The sequence below is a fragment of the Teleopsis dalmanni genome, chromosome 2 (genome assembly GCF_002237135.1).
Source record: "Teleopsis dalmanni isolate 2A chromosome 2, ASM223713v2, whole genome shotgun sequence".
Taxonomy (NCBI): domain Eukaryota; kingdom Metazoa; phylum Arthropoda; class Insecta; order Diptera; family Diopsidae; genus Teleopsis; species Teleopsis dalmanni.
In genome coordinates, this window is record NC_051847.1 from 13,416,864 (window position 1) to 13,432,528 (window position 15,665).

Genomic DNA, 15,665 nt, shown 5'->3' on the forward strand with positions numbered 1-15,665 from the left:
CCATCATGCTTCAATCAGCGTTAGTCACTTGTGCTTCTGTCTGCTGCAATTCGTGCTAAATGTTATCTCTTAGTTTATCCTTTAACTAGTCTGTTGGGCAGCGTCCTTCTACTGTAATTCTTTGTGTACTCTGCTGCCAGTAGAAAATATCATGACATTCTATTTTAGTCGCGTAACCTTTTTAAAACTTTCTTTGGAAAAGATTAGGAAAAGTTGACAATTTTGTACTCAAATGCATTTGATGACTTTCTTCCGCTCGACTGCCTTCGAACCTTGAGTGGCACGCTTCGAATTCCAAAATACTTTAACCGGAATACAGTATTCCTTGACCATTGAATTGATCTTGATTAAACAAATAAATGCTATAAGTTTTCCTTTTTCAATGCTTCGTGCTTCCAAACCGCTTACAACCAACTCTCATTCTAAGAGTTATATTTAAAAAAATTAAAAAAGAAAATAATTTCTCAAAATATTAAATTTTGTACTCACAATTCTTTAATAGATTAAAAACTTTTATTCTACTTACTTCTGTTATTCATCTCATTACGAAGGTACCAATTGAATAAAACATAATAGTCAGTATATTACTATGCTTAAGCCCAGTGCACAGTGTAAGTGTCGCTTAAACAAGTAACAGAAGATACAGCACCTCCATCTCGAATTTTGCAAATTTTTTGACACATTTCAGAAGATCGAATCAAAACCGAGTATGCAGCTTATTAATACTCAGGATATCACAAGTAAACAAACTCAAACAAACTCTTTTTTTTAGTCCACATCCATAAAACCGCTTTAAGGTGTCGGATCTGTAATGGTACCTACAGTCGTGCTGAGGTGTTCATCTGCATTTTGTTGTGTTCTTAATTGCAACAGATTTTTGGCCGGTTTTCTTAATTTTTTTGGTTCCTATTTTGAAATACCTTCTGTTATTGGCAAAATCCACAAAGCGGTTGACCACATGGAAAAATTATATAGAATTCGTTATCTACAATTATATAGAACTCGTTTCTGGCTTACAAATGCCCAATCTTAATCTTATTTCACTACTCGATCACTTAATGCATGTTCGCAACAACACAGTGACCTAGAATCTATACAATGTATAGTCTATTACGTTTTGTGAATAGGTTTTACTTGTAACCTAGTAAGGTCATCAAAAGATTAATATCCCATTAAAAGTAGTAATATATTTCCAGTAAATTTTTCACCTTAGCCCAGCAAGTCATTTACAATATGATAACGACTTCTTGGACAACCTATTTTCATCCAATCGCCCACTGGCATCCGAAACTGTGGGCACTGATCTAACATTGGGCACTGATTGGATTTGCAGTGGTAACTTTGCTCTTATTTCCCTGATTAATACCACGTATTTTAATGGGAGCATTAATCATGAAGACTATTTCTTATAGTATGATTTGACTGGTTACTGGCATGATGTGTAATGAATATGCAACTTCTACTCACTGGAGCTATAGGCATGATCGTGGATCGAGCTTTACCACCTTTTAACATTGCATCCTGAAGCTGGTATATAATTGTTTTTTGACTTCTGTGCATTATCATTTCTTAAGATACTATGAATAACAGAGACAGATGTCCTAACAGTATAGCTTACTGAAAACAGTATTTTATGATATATAATGTTATTGATTACTACTTCATTGTGTCTTGAATACATTCTCTTACATTTTCGAGTCATTGAATAGTATATTACATTAAATTCTTTTTTTTTTTTATAAATAAAGTTATATCATTTATGCGTTAAATTATTGATTAATTAAAAACTTCATTAGTGAATGTAAATGTGAAGTTTAAATGCTATTCACTTTAAATGAATTTAAATGAATGATGCTAGTACATATTTTAAAGTAATTTCTCAACCAGCACACTGGTGTTCTTCTGCTTCTTCTTGAAATATTCCTTAAGTTCATCCTTTTTGTCTCAATGTGCAAATAAAATTGTGTACGTCAAACGTAACTAGTAATCGCATTAAATGTAAGTGAATTATCCTTCCAATTTGTAGTATCAATAGCACCAACAAATATTTGGTTAAAGTATGCCACGTTAGCAATATCATGTCTATCTGCTTAATGTGCTCGGATTGGATTGCAGTTTGTATTTGTTATAAAATAAATAAAGCGTAAATCGAATGTACATTATATCCTTTGGATATAGTTTGCTCTTTTGCTCGTTGTTGCAAGAATGTCCTTAGAGAGTTGTAAAAATGCTCAAAAATGCACGAAAGGATATAAATCAGCGAAAAGTAGTAAATTGCAAGGATTTCTTACTTTCACTTGAAGAAATTTTGTATAAACAAATCCCAAATGGCACTTGAGATATAAATTTATATCTATGCGCTGCTGCTGCATTGTATCTGCGTAAGTTGGTGTATTGAAACGTATAGTATGTAGTTTTGGTATTTAGGACCGGAGAATGAGGCGAGGCTAATACGTCAATGAGTGGATTGCAGCATTCACTTGTGGAATGATGCAGTTGCAGATAAAAGTCTTAGAGGCTATTAAGATGAGTAATTGTTCTTAATTGCATAAGATTTAAAGTTTTGTCTAAGACGTTTTTAATAAGTGAATGAAACTAGTAGCTCGCAGATGAACTATCACTGGTTGCCTGTAAAAATGCTATCACTGGTTGCAAATTAATTAGTATTTAATTACACAACATTAAAAAAACATTACATGTAGAGAGTGTTTTATATTTAACGTGCAATACTTACATGTTTTATTTTAGTCTCTTAGAGGAGTTGATTATTCATATTTTAAGTAGGAGTTAAATATTCCAGTTTTAAAAAATTGTTCCTTACTTATAGCGGCTTAAACTGTGAATTTATTGGGTTATATTGTTAGTAATACAGTCACTGGTGTCCTTGAATAAATAATAAAGAATATTACTTAAAAGTTATAAAATTATGTGGCATCGTTACTGGTCTGCGCTTAAAATTGTTTAATAATAAGATTTCTAATTTTGATCTATAGGTTTAATTCAATTTATTTAAACATTTATGTAGTCGTAGTTCATCACAGCTTGTGCCTGTTCTAAATTCTTGAACGAAATTAATGTGCGGTTTAGATCTGGTAACGTCATCTTTATGAGATTTATGCAAATGAGAAGAAGTGTTCAAATGTCGGATTCTAATTAAATGATCGGGGTTGGCAACTAAGCTAGCTGAACATTTCTGAAACTAGTTATGGAAGTTCTTTATTTCTCCTTAATTACTTACATTACTCTTTATATATTTTGGACTATCAATTGAGGATTACAGGCTAACTATTTTAAGAAGAATTAATGGAATTACTACAAACAGTATCGGATGGTTCCTACTTAATTTTAGTTGCCTTTTAAGTTTCGCATGTCTTTACTCGGGAATATTCCAACCTCATCTTGCGGGGGTCCGTATGTATACACTCGTACTTCTTTAAATTATTCTTTGTCATAGTTTTTACTTTTTATCCTACTTTTCTGATTTTAGTTTTAAATATAAGCAACCAAACTGGCTATATGGAGTCACTGCTAATAAATGTTTAAATACATCACTTTATTAAACCCAATATTTGCTTTACTATCACAGATCAGAGATCATGGAAGAACCTGTCAAGAGAATATATTATTTTAAAGTTTTCTCAGCTTGTAAGTTACTGTTAATGAAAGATTGGAAATCTTACTCTATTGATTTTAGCATTTTTTTTATAGTAAATACAAAACTTAAGCAATTCTGAACTTTTTGAAAATATCCTTTCAATGCTTCACCTTCGAAGTTAAGTGATTTTACATTTTGCATTCCAATTTCAATTTCATACTGAATTTCTCCCAACTTTCTCTTATCTATCCAAAAATTTCATTAACACTTTTGTTCTTGTTTTAATATTGAGTGTTGTCGTTGTCGTTGCTGTTGTTGTTGTTGCAGTTGTTGTTATTACTGTGGTCTTCATCAACACTTCCGAGTCACGCTCTACGAAAATTGCCCACAAATCTAACCAAAATGACGTAGGGTTGCTCTGAAACCTCAAAATTACAAACCTTGTACTTTACATTTTCCGATTTTTTCCATTTACCATATATATTTTTTCTTTGCGTTGTGGGTTTATTTTGGTGCGGGTGAAAGTAGCACTAAAAGTGTTGCTGCCATTGCTGCCATGTATGCAGACAGTTGCAACTTGATTTTGCTCAACGACTGACGGAGTTGTTCGCTTACTGGCTTGGTTGTTGGTTTGTCGTCGCATACTGGACATGAATGCTCATTTGCATATTTTCCAATTTACAACATGATAAAGCTGCTGTTAATGTTATTTCGTTGGTGGCAATGTTGTTGCTCAAGTTGTACATGAACTTCAAATTATACCAAAGGGTGTCGTTGGCTTGTAGACCAGTGTAAGACTCCTATTTTCAGCATTGCTGACCCTTGCTTGTCATGTTTAATATTTCTTCTGCATAAATGTAAGGTTAAATTTTGGTATTAAACTCAGACTTTTCACTCCACCCCATTCCACTTTTCCAAAATGCAACTGTTAACTAAAATATTCTTTTTCGGTTTATTTTCAACACAACAAAACAACAATTGTATTGTTTTTAATATTCTGTTTGCTGTTATTTCTATTACTTAAACACTCACATATTTTATGAATGTATGTGTGTGTGCACATAGTATTGAACTTTTGTTGAAAGACTTCCTAACACCTACAAAGGATAGTCCTTGCTTTGACACTTAGACCAAGTCCAAGTCCAATTACAAGTCTCGAACTCTGTTCTGTGTGTAAGAGAGTGTTATACACCTTAGTATCAACGAAGCGACTGCTAACGACTTCTTTGTGTGCAGTTGTGCGCACTTGTGTTTGTGCCTAGTGCCTAGAAGTATGCAGCATACTTTAACTCATTTTCGATATTCACTTACGTGTCAGCTGTATTCGGTGGTTCAGTGCCAACAAGCTTTTTGCAAGGACCAACTAACAACCAACTCATTAGTAATGCCATGTGCGTTTGTCTTGCAGTTGCCGTTGCCGCTGCCGCTACCGCCACTCTTGCTGCTAACATAGCAGGGATGTTGCCGTTGTTGCACTAACAAAATTGCTCATACCAGCGCATTTGAAATGCATTTCGGTTGCGGTTCATTCCTTTCTTTACTTAAGAAAACTCATTTTTTTTTGCATTTCTTTCTTTTAATGTTATTTATCTTTTTTACTTTACTTTTACTTGAAATAAATATTTTTTATATGATTTTCCTTCTTACATTTGTAGATATACAATATTTTATTTTGCATTCAAGGCTTTGGCGTTGCGCGTGACCTGTCTCACAGTTTGCCTCCAAATATTTAGTGTAAAAGGGAAGGGAAGGAATAGGAATGGCGTCTTGTTGAATAAAAGTATGAAAATCCTTTGCTTTGCTGTAGCTTGACGCTCTGGTGAAAGCTAAAATTCGATTTTGTGCGAAATTGTCAAAATGGCAAAAATATCCAGTATCTTTTTTTATTTTATCTTTTTTTCTTAATTTTTTCTCAGCGTCAACGTGGCAAAATATGGCATATTAAAGTGGCACGTTGCTACGCATATAAATAATTCCAATCAATTTTGGTTGTTTGCTTTTGCTTTGAAATCCATTCAGTAAAGACATTGGTAATATACATTTTCTTTAAAAAAAGTGATATTAACTCTAGTGTCAATATACTTTATTAATATTAATTTTTGCTTGCAAAAGAAATATATTAAACCTCAAATTGCATTTTCAACTTCTTTTGATTTTTAAGAAAATTTACTGTAAGGATTATAAGTGAGATGTGTTTGTTGTGGTCCTTTTATGGTTTTTGATATGTATGTATTAGATACCAAAGTGCCACTAACTAACAGTAGCAACTAATGAACAAAAAATTGGAACTGTGAAAATACTAAATTATTTAGTGTTTTGGTAACGGGATGACCCTTGTACAGAAATCAACTTTTTCAGAACAAGGATTACTTAATTAACTTCACTTTCTTCTCTTACAATAGTTTTTACTAAGTCATTTCTTAAGTAAGTATAATGATATATAAGCGTTGATCACAGATTCAAGCATTGAGCATAAGTTTTTAGTTTTCAAATATTTTTTTATCAATTCTATTTTTTTTCCTTGGCTCAAGAGTCCTTAAAGTACCATTCGGACATTGAATAAAACTACTTTCGTTTTTTAAATATTTTCCTCATCAATTCTCCTCTTTTTTAGCCATAGTTATTCTTTTGATAGCATAACTACTATTGGTTTTCAAATATTTCTCTGATAAATTCTTCGTTTTGTTTCTTTCCGGCGCAGTCATTCAAATATCTAAGCCTATCTGTATTTTAATCTTAACTTTACTATACTTCAATCAGTTTATCTGTGCTATCCCAAGCAAAATTTATATAAATAATTTAAATAAAATTATTTATAAAGTTTGCTTTTAAATGCTTTACCATAAGAAGTTCGCTGTTGTCACATACGCAATGCAGTTGTCATTAACCTGAAACACTGCAAATCGTTAAATTTTATATATCGAAATTGTTTTTGTGCATAATTTATGAAAATTGTGACAACCCGCGGAGCTCACAACTCCCATTTAAATTTCTTGAAAACTCTTCCTCCCCTCCAACTCCCCTCCACTCGAAACGACAATGAACATTTCAGCAATTCACCAGCAGAGCGGAAACACCAGCGCCATTTGCATTTTATACCCCAACAACGTGAGTGTGGCGTAGTTTGTTGCAATCGGAAGACGCGTTATAAAATAGAGTAAGGAGTCGAAAATATGTCCTGAAACTACAAACTCACGTGAAAGTTTAGTTCGAATTGTGAATTTAATTTTATTTGTTTTTTTTCTTGCCTCCACTTCGTTGTAGGCAGAAATTGTGGAAAACTTTAAAAGCAGGACAATGCCATAAAAATCCGAAAGGTGACATTTTGTGGAATTCTCGTATTTTATGAGGTTTACGGGTGTATTAAACTATATTGGTTGGTACTGCATATTACCTGCAATGAAGAAAACGCCAACAAATGCTTAAGGGAAGACGAAAATGCAACGATTTGAAGTTTGAAGTGTTTGAAGACATGAACATTTATTATTCACCATAAATTTTGAATATAAAAATTGAAATTTAGTAAATACAATTAGATAGAATGTCTTTCTTTAAGTTAAGAGTTCCTAAAGTAGAACAAAGACTTGTGGTTTGAAACCATCATTAGTCTTCTAAACTAAATTGTTATGAAATTCACTACTCTTATTCTGACACAAATTTTAATTTTATGTTCCACCAAAAAAGTGTAGAAAGGAGTATTATTATCATGTTCTCTAAGAGACATTTAAAAATAAAAAAGACATTAACAGAAAATGGGTATTTATATTAAGGTCACTAATAACAAACTCAAGTAGTTGGTAAGATCAAACACTACGGGTATTTACCTAACTGTGTGGCTTTCACCTTTTCAGATTTTTACTTCAGTTTGTAAAATTAATTTCTTTTTTGGACGTGAGAACCAACCATAAAACCTCTATGGAAATCTTGCAGAACATTCCAGACCACCACTTAATACATTTATTCAATATTTTTCATAACACGCAAATCGATGCATTAAATCAGTTGAATGAGAAATTTTGTATAAAATATATTACTTTGTCAAAAAATTTCATTCTTCTAATTTATTTAAACAGATATTAACTGTGGTTTATCTAAGTAAATTTTGAAGAATTGTGTGTCTAATTCATGATAAAATTTTGTACTTTCTTCATTAGTGTTCTAGTACCCTGACATTCGATTACAATCCTCATTAACACCAAGAATCTAGTATCGAGTAATTCATATTTCTTAACAAAATTATTAGATATATTTATAGAGTCATCCATTATATCAGTCTATATTTATATCTATATTTAATTAGATATATCAGATGTCTTATATCACTTATCAGATATACATCTATTCTGATAAGAGATTAACAAAAAGCGTAAATGAAATCGTATGTGAAGGCTTGATAAGAAACTCTCGCAACATTATCACTGCAGACAGTAGCCCGTTCATCTATTTAGCCTGCTCTGGGCTATCACTCGCTTATATTGGTAATAAGCATCTCTTACAAGCAACTCTTCTATGCATCTCTTACATGTTCTTTTTAAAAAGGAATTGATACTTTTAGGGTTATTCTACAACAGTAGTTTGCTGTTATTGAAAAGTTGAACTGGAAGTATATTCTGAAAAAACAGGTATTAAGAACATAAAGGTGGATGGTTCAATGGGAAAAGAAAACTACTAATTGTCCGTTTGCATGAATCAATTCTAATATTACCATATTTATAGTATTTGTTAGATCATATTACTTATTTAAATTTTTTACTCAAATGAAAAAGAAATGGTTTATCCAAAGTTAACTATTTTTATTTGTATTTCCTACCATTGTAATTTTGATTATTACTCTAGCATCTTATTTGGTTACTCTTGATAAAAATAATAATAATTTTATTGAGTTAAAGGTTGATAAGGACTCTAACTTTAATTTTAATCATAAATCATAAATTAATTTCTTTAGTTGTTAGATGTTTTTCATGTAAATATTAAAATATATCTTCTGGTTTTGGACTGAGTCTTACTAAAATTGCATGCCACTCTCTGATACCTTACTGTAAGTGCTGTAGTATATTGTCATCATTTTAAAATATTATTTAGTTTTTCTACCAATGACTTTACATATTCAACTGACAGTAATGTATTTTATATATATATATACAAAATATATTAAATATAATTTCTCTATTTCTTTCTGTGTACTACTTAAGAGTTCAGAGAACCTATTATTAATGTTGTAAATATACACATAGATGTGTACCGAAACCGAATTGTGCATTGCAATGAACTGAACTTCATACCTTTGATTGCCACAAGCTGCTGCACAAATTTATTAACAACACGAAACATTCTATATTATTGTAGCATATATTAAAGGCAAAATATAAACAATATTAGTACAAAAAACAATTTAGAAGTATAACCGGAAAAAAAATCTCAGCGAAAAAACTAAAAATCTGGTGCAGTACACACACGTCTTACGGCTCACTTCAGCTCATTACACCTCAACGCACCTGATTGTCTTCATGGCATTTCATTACCTCTGAGCAGGGGTAGCGGCAAGGTAAGACAGCAATATTTGAGTGGAAACTAGTAGTAGAAAAAATCAAATATTTAAAAAAAATAATAAAATAAATAAAAACAATACAACAACATCTGCAAATAATATCAAACTTCAGACATAACAGCGCAAAAGGATGTAGCGCATCCTTTGAAGCACAAATACAAAAACGCTACCCGAGAAGCAATCATAAAAAAATAAATACAAAATATCGAAAAAGCCAACGTGGCAATCCTGAGCAGCAACTAGCAACTCGTAAGCAATGAAAATTTTAGCCATACAAGGCAATAAAAAGTAACGATAGGAAGGCAGCTACCAGGATCCTTGGCTGACGTCTGCATCGCTGAGCGAGCGAATAGCAACAGTAACACCAACGTTTGCCTACGTTTGCCATCGACGAGTCCTTACACAAAACGTGAAATACCTTTAAACTTTCAAGCAATTGCGTTTGGTTTTCTTATAAATTTCGTTTACAAATTTCAAGCTTCTTCTTACAGTTCTTTTATATCCTAAATTTTTTGTTGATTTCCCCCTTTGTAGTTGGTGCCCGTGTTTTTTTGGTCTCGTTGTGCTACTGACGAAATTTCAAGAGTATCCTGTGCCGAATATGTGTGCTTTGGAGCAATTTCTTTTAATTTTTAACATTTTAATCTCATGATACCCGGTTTCGTTGGCAGTTTTATGTGAAACTGCCGCAGCGTTCCTTGGTTTCAATGCAAATCGGCACAAATACTTTTATGCAGCTTTGTTCTTGCTGTGAGTGTCCTTGTTAATGCTGCTCTTGTTAAATTTAAATATTAATTTCTTTTATACTCGTATGTATATTGTTTTATATATGCAGCAAATCAAACAAATCCTGACATATTTCTTGAGTTTTCATCTTCTGATTGGTTTGAAACCAGGTTGTCAGAAAATACACGATTTGTATAGTTTTCCATAGAAGTTCTCGAAAAAAAAGACTTTGGTGAATGAAAATTAAAGAGTAAATTATTTCTTAGTTAAACATTATTAGATTTTTGGAACTAAATTAAAAAAAAATTATAAATTTAGTTAAAAATAATTTTAAAGCTTTTTTTAGAAAGTTTTCTCAACTGAGAACTTATATCCAAAATGGAAAGGGCTTATTAAAGGGCTATAAGACAAATATGCTACAAGTGAGCTGGTTTGATTAGAAATGTGGCAAACCTATAAGATCTGACACTTTTTGGAGAACAATTTCTAAATTGTTTTAAGTTCTAATCTAAAATACGATTTAAGATGTTTTAAGTTCTATTCTAAAATAAGATTTAAAACCAGCCTCTTAATAGTTTCAAGCTACTATATTGTGTACATTATATGAACATATACAGTTGAAAATTATTTTAGTAACAACAATGTCAAGAAAATTACAGATGTTGTTAGGCTTTAGAAATGTAATTATATATAGACGTTGTCGAGCACATTAGACCTAATGCCATTGAAACATTACTATGGTGAAGTAGTCGAATGATTCACGAAGTAACCAAATAACTCTATAGACCGTCGAAAAATATATTTGACTATAAAAATTCTTTATACTGCTTAAACTGAAATTCTAATTTATTTTATTTACTTATTTTAATTAGATATTAATATTTTTGATTTTGATTTATATCACGCCTTAAAGTATGCAATAAACCAGGTATAAACTTTTAAGACTTAACTCAATGTTTGAAGGATATTTTACACATTTTTATATGTTATTAAATAATTTTAAATAATTCAATTGAAAAGAAGCGCACTTATTGAAAACAATGTATTAAAATATTTGACTTCCTCGTCAACATTAGAAAATGGTAATGCAGTATAAAGTTTTTGGTTATATTGCACCTATCCCATGCACTTTGTTGTCAATATACTAATAAACCTTTTCCTTTTCTTCTACCTTTATTTATTTTAAATTATTCATTATTTCATATCAATTTATTATTGCCAAACTTAAGTCTTATTTGTATCTTCTTAAAAATCCTGTTTGGTAAGTTATTTGACAACAAATCGATTTCTTTGTGTTATCTATAATGATTTCTTCTAACTATTCTTGTCCGACATCACTGACATTTTAAAGCACTTAAAAATATAACAACAACTACAAAAAGTCTGTCAATATTCATTATTCTACAAAAACAAAAAAATAATGCGTTGATTGAAATTCCATAAAACAATTTTTATGCTGGATGACAGCACTTTACTGACGTCATCAAAGTAGTTGTAGGTAAAAATTTTTAAAGGACATATAAACATTTTTATTGTATTTTTAAGAAAATTGTAACAAAATATGCTAAACTGCAGTAAGTCATAGCAGTTAATATAATTTAAGTCGCAACACTGGAGTGAAACACAATGAAAATGATTTTAATCAAAATAACAAAGAATGATCCAGATACAAAGATCTAAATACATATGTTACGATAAAGTCTTTCTTATTGAAGCTTTGCGATCAATATTTAAAATCTTGTAATTTTAGACTGATTCTTACTCGTTTTTAGAAATTTTTACGGGTTACTTGGCCCAAGCCAATTTGAAACTGTCAAATCTATATAATACGTATAGTTCAGTTTTTCGAGGTATCCGTTGGTCGCTGAAGGGTTTGTATGTACTTTGCGTGAAGTAGAATCAAGCTCTGAAGATATATTTATAGAAAAGTTGGATTAATTAAACACGTTTTTATTACTACTGGAGTTGGCGAAAGCTGCCTTAGAAGAGAGGGTTCCATTACCATATGCTTGCTTTACTTTGATTTAGCAAATTATCTACTTTTTTAATATTTTTTTATTCTTTTATTATTGGAGTTTATTTCAAGCCCATATCGCTTCGGATAGAAATTAGTTATATCTAGACAGTAGTATACTAGAGTCCAACAGAAGATGTAGGTCTAATAAAGTTCCCTATTTCAAAACACATTACAATAATATCATGCATTTCATCGTTACGAATCGAATAAAAACAGAGGCTATATATTTTTATCTCTACTTTTTCTCTGGATAAGTTAAATTAACAAATATAGACTTGACGGAATCAGTTCGAGAAGAAAATGTCATTACATCAGGCATGATTTCGTAATGGTAGAGGCTGTGGCATTAGTACTGTACTAAGTTAGATCATATTCCGCTCGTTAGGAAAACAAGTAACGGCTTGGCAGGATATTAAGAGTTCTGTCTTTTTCACTTAAAAATATTTCAAATACATGCTGTAGTAATTATGAATGTCATATTAGTTTTACTGCTTAAAATTCCATTTATCAATACAAAGAATATTTTTTTTCTGCCGACAAATTCAAATTTCACACTCCAATGATCGACTTTTTACAAACTTCAACAATCAAAATAAATCATAACAAATAGTCACAAAAAGTTTTTCTTGACAAATTTTAAGCTGTGTTGCCACTCACATCCTTTACAGTCCTTCCGAGTTTATTGTGTGTAGGCATTAGGTTCATTATTATTATTATGTTGATTATTTAAGTTATCAACACTCCGGTTGTGGACAAAGATAGACAAATGACGCCCACAATGCGACACCGTTGCAGTTTGTCGCTCACACAAAAGGACCAGCACAGCAACGGCAGTATGAGCGGCATTACTCCGTACTGTACATTTAAATTATTTGCCAGTCAGAGTACGCGAGTGTTGGCTTGTCGGTGTGCGTCTGTGTAAGTCTGCGCGTATCTGTGGTTCTGGGTGTTACATTATAAATTTCAGTCATGTTTCTAATAACTTTGAATTAATCATCATTCCTGTTGTTGGCTTTTGCCAAAGTCATACTGGAATTCTAATGATGTCGCAGTGGCTGCCACCTTGCCTTGCTCTGCACTCGATTGCATGGCTTGGCATTAAGGATTGGGTTTGCTGGCATTGCTTGTCATTTTGTTCATTTCGTTAAGATGTTTGCAACATTTTGTTTTTGTCTTTTATGAAGACGTTAAGTCTGCTCTGCATGCGTGGGTTCGGTTATGCATCCCAGTCAAGGTGCTGCAAAATACATTGTGACCGAAAAGCTTTCGGAAATTCTCATTTAAAATTCGCGCGCTGTATATTTTTCGATATTTTAAGTTTACTGTATTTGGGCAGCACTGTCCCTTACATTACTATAGCCAAAGAATGAGCGCGATTCAGACAGTTCGTTTACGGCAGCTGTTGAAACCAGTTCACCTCAGTAGTGCGTTGCGAAAAAAACAATGGAAAAAAATATTGAACAAAGAGTTTGCATCAAATTTTGTTTTTCGAACGAAATTTCGTGTGCAGAATCGTTGCGAATGCTACAAAAGGCTTATGGGGAATCAGTTTTATCGAAAACTCAAGTTTATGAGTGGTACAAAGCCTTTCAGGACTGTCGTACGACCGTCGAAGACATGCCGCGTTCTGGACGACCTTCGACCTCTACCACCGACGAAAACATTGAAAAGGCAAAGGAAATCGTGTTCAAAAATCCTCATGTGAGTGTTAGAGAGATAGCACGAGAGCTAGGCATCGGTCGTGAGATGGCTCGTTTGATTTTGGTGGACAATTTGTGTATGCGACGTGTCAACGCCCGGCTTGTTCCGATTCACCTCAATTTGTTCAACATTATCAACGATTTTAAGGCCAAACATTCAATAAATACCATCGAACAGCCACCGTATTCACCTGATCTTGCACCGTGTGACTTTTTCCTGTTTCCCAACCTCAAATTACCACTCAGAGGAACGCGTTTTGAATCCATAGAAGACGTAAAACAGAATTCGCAGAGGGAACTCAAAGCCATACCGGAAAGCGCCTATAAAAAATGTTTTTGAGATTGGAAGAAACGTTGGCATTTGTGTATCGCTTCTAATGAGCATATTCTGAAGGAGATAAAATAAATATTGATGAAGATTAAGAATTTTGCGTTTTATTTAAAATTTTCCGGAAACTTTTCGGTCACAATGTATAATGTAATCCATATGCAATTTGCGCTTGCTTATGTTTGGCACGAAGGAACATGAAATTATTGTTAATATTAATTTCAGTATTCTACTTATTAATAATTTTATGAATACTTAAAATTTTAAAGTATTAAGTAGTTTTGCTTTCTACTATTGTGAACTTTTTATATTGATTAGAAATGCGAATGCAACGATGTTACTAAGCATGGCCTGCACTATTGTGAATAATGCTGCTTTTATAATTTGCTTAAAGCTTTAGAAATGAATAAATTGCATTCTGAGTTAGTTCCGGCAGATTCACTGAATGAATAGGTGCATTCAGTGATTTTGAAATCACCAATTGTATGTAATGAGATTTATTAAATATTTGCATGTAAACACAGCAGCACTTAAAGTTTACATTTGCATTATTTTTTCAACCTTACTTAAAACCTGCCTCATATATTCGATATGTCAAACAGCTTCCTTTCATAACGGTTCATACTGGCCTGTTCTTACAACAGAAAATATGGAAGCTGAAACAATAAGTTCCAGATTTCCAATTTCATAAATGTTAAATTGGGTGTTAGTTACTTAAGTTATTTAGTTACTAGCAACCGGCAAACCCCAGCAAAAAATAGAGTGTGAACATTTTTTCTGGTGTTTTATTTAGAGTTTTGTGACGTTCATGGTTTCACATAAATTTATATGTGTTCGAACTTGAATTCACCATTTTGAGGAAGACGTTTCGACTCTGTCACTACAATAAAAGGAACTTTGCTGAAATAATGAACGGAAATACCTTTATTAGTCTACGAAAGTTATATAGAGCATTGAATTAAGTGGTCGCATAATTGTATTGCACTCAATGGAGACTTTCTTAAAAATGACAAAATGATTCTTGATTGATTTTTTTGGTTTTAGTAATTCCATATTTCTTGCCAATGAAAGAAAGCCACATTTTGTTCTATATATAAAAAAAACAACAAGATATTTGCTTGCTTTAGTATCACAGGTAACCAAGTTGATCTTTACTTTTTAATGAAGTGCACAAAGATTTTTATAAAATAATTATGAGATTTGATAATGAAAGTGTGGCAAGTTATTTCAGCAAAACCTCAGTATCCTTTCGACACCCTCAAAGCTTCCGCAAAACCTTGGAACTAATTTCTTAACACTTGTAGATATTTTATTTGGTATTTGCATTAACCTTCAGCATTACTCAGAACTCTAACCAAGTAATCAAAAAGTTACAAAGCATTTGTTTATTTGTTACCAAATACGAGTATCTTGATTCATAACTTCCTCCCTGTGTGGGTTGCCATTTCCGTTACAAAACGAGGACTCGACACCGATGTCGAGCTGGAAAATTTCGTACGTTTTAAAGTGAAACATTTTCGTATATTTTCCCTTACAGTGAAATGAAAATTCTAACACATTTCATAACGCGTTTTGAAATGCAGAACATGTTGCTGACTCAACCAAAGACACCACACACTCTGCATTCACATACACGAGTACTCAGATACACAGATACTTACAGTTGCGGATACGCAGATACCAAGTTACATATCAATGTACGTTCGGCTCATGCCGTCCTATTTACTCTTGAATTTGAATATAAATGAAAA